Source organism: Hypanus sabinus, unplaced genomic scaffold, assembly GCF_030144855.1.
Source record: "Hypanus sabinus isolate sHypSab1 unplaced genomic scaffold, sHypSab1.hap1 scaffold_100, whole genome shotgun sequence".
Classification (NCBI taxonomy): Eukaryota; Metazoa; Chordata; class Chondrichthyes; order Myliobatiformes; family Dasyatidae; genus Hypanus; species Hypanus sabinus.
The window spans coordinates 262,009-270,417 of NW_026779051.1; the positions used below are offsets into that span (position 1 = coordinate 262,009).

The window sequence follows — 8,409 nt, forward strand, 5'->3', positions numbered from 1 at the left end:
GGGTGGCAGTCAGAAATAGGAAGGGAACAATCACGTGTGCTGGGAGTAGACTATCTGCCCCCAACTAGCCCTTCGGACACCGAGGAGCAGATAAGCAGGCAGATTTTAGAATGGTGCAGGAAATACAGGGTTGTACTTATGGGTGATTTCAACTTCCCTCATTGACTGACACCACCTGACTGCAAGGGGGATAGATGGAGCTGAATTTGTCAGGTGTGTTCAAGAAGGATTCCTGATACAGTATGTGGACTGGCTGATGAGAGGAGAAACCATACTGGATCTAGTTCTAGGTAATGAACCGGATCAGGTGGCAGATCATTTTGGTGAGAGTGACCTCAACTCCCTTAGCTTCAGTATTGCTATGGAAAAGGATAAACAGCCAATGGGAAAGTGCTTAACTGTGGAATGGCTAACTGAAGGGATGAGGCAGGAACTAGCGGGAGTAAATTGGAAACAGATGTTCAAAGGTGAAAGCACAGAAGTAATGTGAAGGAAGTTTAGGGAACACTTGGGCTGGGTTCAGGATAGGTTTATCCCACTGAGGCAAGGAAAAAGTGGGAGAAAAAGGGAACCGTGGCTGACAAAACGAGGCAACTCGTCAAGAGAAAGAAGAAAGCATATGTTCGATATAAGAAGCAGGAAGCAGGAGAGGCTCATGAGAAATATTGGGTAGCCAGGAAGGAGCTTAAGAAAGGATTTAGGAGAGCTTGAAGGGGGCATACGAAGGCCTTGGCGTTTAGGATTAAGGAAAACCCCAAGGTGTTCTATGCGTATGTGAAGAGCAACGATGACAATAATGAAGATGGGCCCGCAATAGGATAAAGAGGTCAACATGTGCCTGGAGGCGCAGGAGGTTGGACAGTTACTAAATGGATACTTTGCTTCAGTATTCATAAGTGAAAAGGATCTTGATCAGGGTGAGGTCGAAATAGAACAGGCCTATATGCTGGAGAATGTGGAGATTAAGGAAGAAGAAGTGTTGGATCTTTTGAAAAACCACAAATCCCCAGGTCCGGACGAGATATACCCCAGGTTGCTGTGGCATTGAGAGAAGAGATCGCTGGAGCAGTAGCTATGATCTTTGAATCCTCTTTGGCTGCAGGGGAGGTGTCGGAGGATTGGAAAACGGCTAATGTAGTTTCCTTGTTAAAAAAGGTAACAGAGAAACCTGGTGAGACCTGGTATAGACCAGTGAGTCTTACGTCGGTGGTCTGCAAACCATTGGTAAGGATTCTTAAGGATAGGATCTACGAGCATTTGGAGAAGTACAGACTCCTCAAGTATAGTCGACCTGGCTTTATGAAGGGAAGATCGTGCCTCACGGGCCCAATTGAGTTTTTTGAAGAGATAACAAAATAAATTGAGGAGGGTAGGGCGGTAGATGTCGTCGACATCGATTTTAACAAGGCATTTGACCCCGCGAGAGACTCATCCAGAAATTAATGAGGCACGGGATCAGTGGATCCTTGCTGTTTGGATTAAAAAATGGTTACTGGAGTTGTGGAAGGAAAGTATGCCGCCTGGAGGTCGGTGACTAGTAGAGTGCTGCAAGGATCAGTCCTGGGACCCCTGCTCTTTGTGATGTTTATAAATGACCTGGATGAAGACGCAGGAGGATGGGTGTGTAAGTTTGCGGATGACACGAAGTTTGGAGGAGTTGTGGATGGAGATGTAGATTGTCGAAGGTTACAAGAGGGTATGTACAGGAAGCAGAGTTGGCCAGAATAGTGGCAGATGGAGTTCAATCCGATTAAGTGTGCGATGATGCATTTTAGAAGGACAAACCAGAAGGCTGAGCACAGGGTTAATGGTTACTTAAGAGTGTGTATGAACAGAGGATCATTGGGGTTCAAATCTATTCATCCCTCACGGTCGCTGCACAGATTAATAGAATAGTTAAGAAGGCCTGTGGGATGCTAGGCTTCTTTAATAGGGGGATTAAGTTCAAGAGTAGAGAGGTCATGTTGCAACTCTACTAAACTTTGGTGAGACTACACTTAGGGTATTGTATTCCATTCTGGTCACCTCATTATAGGAAGGATGTGGAAGCTATGGAGAGGGTGCAGAGGAGATTTACAGGGAAATTGGCTGGATTGGAAAACAAGTGTTATGAGGCATGATTAACAGAGCTGGGACTTTTTTCTTTGGAGCATAGAAGGATGAGAGGGGTCTTTATAGAGGTCTACATGATTATGAGAGGCATAGATAAGGTGCTAGCCAGTACCTGTTTCCCAGGGCACGAATAACAAACACCAGAGGGCATGCATACACAGTTAATTTAAGGGCTAGAAGTTTATGGAGACATTTTTTTACACAGACGGTTGTGAGTGCCTGGAATGACTTGCCAGGGATTGTGGTGGAGTCTAAAACATTAGGGGTATTTAAGAGCCTCTTGCACAGGCAAATGGATGAAATACATTTATGGGTTGGCTCAAAATCGAGCGCCGAAGGGTCTGTATTGTGCTATCATATCCTGTTGTCTAGTGTCTTCTAGTGTCATTTTCAAACCGTGTCCACTGGTGCCTGTTAGTGCCCTTGGAATTCTGGGGCTTAGTACTGATAAGTACCCATACAATGGCTACTTTTCGTTGAAGCTGGCATTTATGGAAGCAGATGTTGGAGTAACTGAGACTATGGAAACGGATGGAACTTTTTTATTCTTGTGAGAAGGTTCCAAGGAGCAAGCAAAGAGAGAAGTAGAGAGAACTTTTTGAGCAATTTGTCCATTCACCATGTGTTCAGAGCTGCTTTTAAGGCGGTGCAAGTTCCTGCTAAGTAGGATTATGAGCGGAAAGGAGGAACTGTGAGGTGCATCCCGTCGAATCCTGTCATGTTACATTCTGGGAGCAGCTAGAGCGACCGGAAAACCTAGATTTGCTGAAATGTTCGAGGAAGGGAAATGGAGATTAACTGATAACGTGTTGGAACGTGAAGACGCCTTTTCCACTTGCAGTTCTGAGTTTGATTTCTCCAAGAGTACTTGCCACAGTATTAGAGGAACCGAGGGCATCTATTTCCGAGAGAGGTCTCTCTGATTGGTTCCAGCGGGGGTTCCTGACATTCATCCGCAGCTGATAAAACAGAGGGAAGCTAAGTTTTGTCATGGAGCAGGAGCGCCTAAGCCGCCGGGAGACACAAGTGACAGACACCGGGAGAGACGGTCCAGTAGTCAGCTGGGTGACACGAGTGATAGAGACTCTCCAAGGGGTGATTTGATGCGCGAACCACTCACTCTCCTGAATTCCCCTGAGTAGAGACCCAGAACCGTCACATGCATGACAAAGCTTTCAACCCTGGAATAATTTTCTAAACCACCTCTGAACCGTCTCCAGTGACAGCACAACCTGTCTCAGACAAGGGGCTCCAAACTGCTCACAATACTCGAGGTAAGGCCTCAACAGTGCATTTTAAAACCTGAAAATTCCATCGCTGCATCCATACTCCATTCCTCTGGAAATGATCGCGAACATCGCATTGGCCTTCCTCACCACTATCGCAAGCTGCATATTCACCTCAGGGAATGCTGGACGAACAACGTTGAGTCCTTTTGCACCTCAGATTTTCCAATTTTCTCTGCGATTAGAAAATAGCCTTCCATTTTATTTCTTCTGCTCAAGTGCAGCACCATACATTTTGTGGCAGTGTTTTATGTCTGCCACTTCTTTGCCCATTCTCCTCATCTTCCTCTGTCCTTTTGTAGACTTTCTACTTCCTCCAGATTTCCTGCACCTCCTCCTATCATCATCTGGACCACAAACCTGTCCGTATGATCATCAATTCCAGCATCCAAATCATTAACACATAAAATAAGAGTATTCATCCATCAGCTGTACTGTATCCTGCAGTTCCGTTATATATTACGCTACCTCAATTGCAACTCTCTTTATGTTTAATCTAACACGCTTATTTTGTCCAGATTGTGTTCTTATAGCTTTTGAAATCATATTTACTATCTATTGTGTTTCAGCTTTACATGAATAATTCCAAATCGTGCATATTCGATCCTCTGTCAATGTGTAATTCATCTGGTTGTCTCTGAGAGAGGTTAAATCTAAACAAACTCCAGTGAGCTTCATAGTCGCCCTGGATATTTGCGTAAAATAACAATTAATATTGCTATCACCATTATTCTCTCACTTGACTTTGCACAGATTGCTGTGTTGTACTCGTTGAGTGTTTTGACCGTCCTGTTAGTGCGGTCCTTCATGGATTTTATTGTGTTTCTCGGATGCCCGCAGGAATGTCAATCTCATTGCTGCAAATGGTGATATATGCATACAGATATGCTGTGATGCAAAATTTACTTTCGGCTTTGAACTTTGCACCAATTGGGCCGAAGGCTATTTTCCATGCTGTACGACTTAAAGTATCTGCATTGCAAAACAAGGAAAAGTGGCCTGTTAAACAATGCAAAGTGTATATAATCCAGTCCGGAATGATCAATCCGATATTCCCAAATCCAGAAAGGTGTTAAGCACACGTTACTGAGCTCCGCGGCAGATGTACGTTTGAGAACGACGATGTAAAATGCCTTTTCAATACAGAGACCAGCAACGTGTCTGAATGAGAAGGTGATGCAGACACTCCTCACCGAGGCCTCTTTCTCATCAAACACCGCAGCCCGAATCCCATGTAACCTGTTCTGCTCTCTGTTGTGACTAAAACAAAATCTTTATGTTAATTGTGTCTTTCTCATACTCCCAAACATACCACGCTTTGATCGCTGCAGTAAAATTACAGTGATTACATTATAAAAAAACAGCACATGGAAAACAGAGTATTTGTCGTGAGTGGGATTCGACCCCACGCCTCCGGTTGGAGATCAGAACACTCACGTTTACTAGGATGCGACTTACTCGCTTTAAGTATGGCGCCTTAGACCACTCGGCCACCCTGACCGCTCTGCAGTACTCTCTCCACATGCCAGATAAACAGCTGAATTTCGGAATAGTCTGAATGACTGCTTTGATGAGAGGGTATACATACAAACACACTCTATATCCTGGGATTTTAAATGAACATGGACGTGATGCATTTTCTCAGGTTGCCGAACATGTGCGGAATCAGAGCGTACAGCATCACAACACTGGAATTGTGCTGCACCCCGTTCAGGCCATCCTCCAGAGAAAGGATGACGAGGATTCGGAGAGTGTGCGGAAGAGCATCACCAAGATGCTGCCTGAAATAGACGGTTTGTGCAATAACGAGAGTTTAGTCAAACTTGTTCTTTTTCTCTGGAGCATCGGAGGTGAGGGGCAATCCGACAGTCGTTTCTTAGATTTTCAGGCATAGATATTGGTAGTGCATGCAAAAGTTATCTCCATTCCAGGGTTTACAAGTCTTTAAACGATCCTCTCTTAGGGCATACATTTCAACTAAGAGGGGATGTTATAAACACGATTTGCCAACACCCCATAACTTTATGTCGGCAAAACCATTGTTGTCTTCAGCAGAGGGAAAACCTGAGGTTCTTGAGCCAGTTCTCCTTGGACGATCAGAGGCGGGGCGCGTCTGTATCTTTAATTTGTTGACATTACGATTTCCTCTGCTTTCTTAGGAGACTGCGGAGATTCAGCGTGAGAACAAAAACCTTGATGAGCTTCTATAGATGTTTCGTAGAGAGTATATTGTCTGTCTGCATTGAGACGTGGTACGGAAATACCGTACCTTTGAAGGAAAATCTTTAAAAAGTTTATTGAATTCTGCCCAGTCCATCACGGGAAAAGCTCTGCCAAACATTAGGCACATCCACGTAAAACGCTGTCATAGAAAAACAGCATCCAATGTCAGAGGTCGTCACCATCCTGCCATGCTCTTTTTTCGCTGCTGCCATTGGGTAGATGGTACAAGAGCCTCAGGACTCACACCACCACGTTCAAGAACAGTTACTACCTCTTATTACCTCTTACTGACCTCTTATTCTCAATCCATGCCCTCTGGTACTGGACTCTCCCAACATCTGGAACATATTTCCTGCCTCAATCCTATCAAATTCTTTAATTATCTTAAACGTTTCAATCAGATCCCCTCTCAATCTCCTCAATTCCAGCGTGTACAAGCCCAATCTCTCCAATCTCTCTGCGTAAGACAGCCCTGCCATCCCAGGAATCAACCTAGTGAATCTACGACACCGGACTTTTGATCAAAAGGTGATAGTGTACACTACATGCCCATCCATTGAATATTCCGACGACCAATCATTTCACTTTAGAAACTATATTGATCAGCTGAGTATGCCAGGAGGAGCTCAGCAGACCAGGCTGCATCTATGGACAGACGTAAGCAGTCGGCGTTTCGGGACGAGATCCTTCACCGTGAAATTGTTTCTGAATAAATCATTTACCCACAGTTCGGTGTCGAGTGATCTATTGTAATGCGATGAACAGTGTCAAGAACATAATCTTATCCTCCAACAGTTTTTCTAATCCACCTCAAACAACCCAAGGTTTGTTTGCAGAAATAACGTCGCCTCGATTGAATACTTAAAGACAAATTATGTCAGGAGTGGGATTCGAACCCACGACCCCAGATGGAGACCAGAACACTCCCGTTTGGTGGAAGGACTTTCATTCCTTGAGTCTGGCGCCTTAGACCACTCGGCCATCCTGACAACTTTTGATGTGTGTTTGAGAACGGAAAGAATGCCTGACTTGTAAGCAAAGTTATATACACACAATCACGCATATCGACCTGCCAATCGGAAATGAAAGCGAGAGTGTTACAATTTTCTCAGGTTAGGCAACTTCTGTGGAAAGTGAAGCTGTAAAACAATTCCAAATCGAAGACTCGTGAGACGCGAATCGGCAAGAATCTGTGAAGGATGTTTGCTGAGATGGATGAGAACGCTTGGAAGACTCAATAATTTTACATTTAGGGAAGCAGAGAAATAAACGTTTATAGACAGGACTGAATCTGAAAACTGGGTGGGAGTTGATCGCAACAATGTCAAAAGAAACTGAATACAGGTTGTTCAATGATACCGAGCAGCGCTGCTTTACAGATGGATGCTGTTAAGTAGACTACAAGGCCCAATAATCTGATGATTGTGGAATAAAGCGAAGATGTGACAAGTTCCGCAAGAACATAAGACATCGTGCAGAAAGGCCGTTTGGTCTCCTGTGTTTGTTTCATCATTCCGTCATGGATGAGTTATTACAGTCAGAATGTTGTTCGGGCTTGTAGATCAATGTTTAATCTGACGGAGAGGAAACAGAAGCAGGGTGTTTTGGACGTTAGAGCAGCGGCCTTTCTGAGAGATGAGACGCTTTAGAGAACGTAATTCGCTCAGGTTCTCTGATCCAGTGTTAACGGCACTGAACACATTAAAATAAGGCAGGAACAGGCTCTGGACGCCATCGACTCAGTAAAAGGCTCCTCGCGGGATGTGGAAGACGGGGAGGCCTCCAGAGTTCCTGATGAAGACACCTGCCGGAAGTGCTCACAGCTGCAGCGTGTAACAATCCGCCCTGGGGTGCTGGTGTTGAAGCTGGATGAACTCCGGTTCATTCAGAGCCACGGACGTGATGGACCGGAACATATAGAGTGATAGGACACAGAAAACTGGGTGACAATCAGGAGGAAAAAGGTTTTAAAGACCCAGTGCAGACTATCTCTAAGGCCATCACCGTCAGCAACACCTGGATGCCGTTTCTGGTTGGATGACCTGGACGGGGAAAGACATAGAGGTCGGATCTCTGGCACTGAGTATGGTCTGTGACTCAGACTGGTAAGGGAAGAACAGATTCCTGGATGGTATTTTGCCCCCCGTGTGCCAGGGTCAGGGACTATTTGGATTAAGTCTTGAACATTCTCCAGTAGGAGCGTGAGCCGACAGGGGTTGGCTCCAGCTCGGTGCCAATGACATCGGTAGGAATAGTGACGAATTCCTGCAATGGAAATTCAGAGATTTAGGTGCTGAGGTGTAGGGCAGGATCTTCGGGGTTCTGACAGCGACTCGTGCCGCGTCCTTATCAGGCCAGTACAGGAAATATGATGCAGATTAACACGTGGCTAATGGTCTGGTGCAGGAGGGAGGCCATACGATTTTTTGGATCATTGATCTCTCTTCCAGGGAACCTGAGACCCATTGATAAAGACGATTTGCACGTGAACTAGAAATGATAATATCCTGCCGAAGGTTAGCTGGCGCTGCATGATTAAGTTTAAACAACATTTGTAGGGAGGTGGGAACGAGCGTGCCAGAACAGTTAGTGGAGAGATTGTACCGACATTTTGATAAGATCTCACACAAAGGCAGGAAGGTACGACTAGTGCTCTGCACTGCGTATACTTCAGTCGCAGAAGTATCGGAGAATAAGTCGATGAACTTTGGGCTAGGATCAAAACCTGGTATCATGGTAACTTAGCCGTTTATGAGACTTGGTTGCAGAAGAGTCTGGTCTGGCATTT

General features: G+C 45.1%; 1 non-coding gene across 1 annotated transcript; it reads right to left on the reverse strand.

Moving 5' to 3' along the window:
- Positions 1–6,496: 6,496 nt before the first annotated feature.
- On the reverse strand, positions 6,497–6,610 carry trnal-caa (transfer RNA leucine (anticodon CAA)). Its single transcript has 2 exons — positions 6,573–6,610; positions 6,497–6,531 (listed from the first exon to the last, which is right to left on the reverse strand). It is a non-coding gene; the product is annotated as a tRNA-Leu (tRNA).
- Between the last annotated feature and the right edge of the window lie 1,799 nt (positions 6,611–8,409).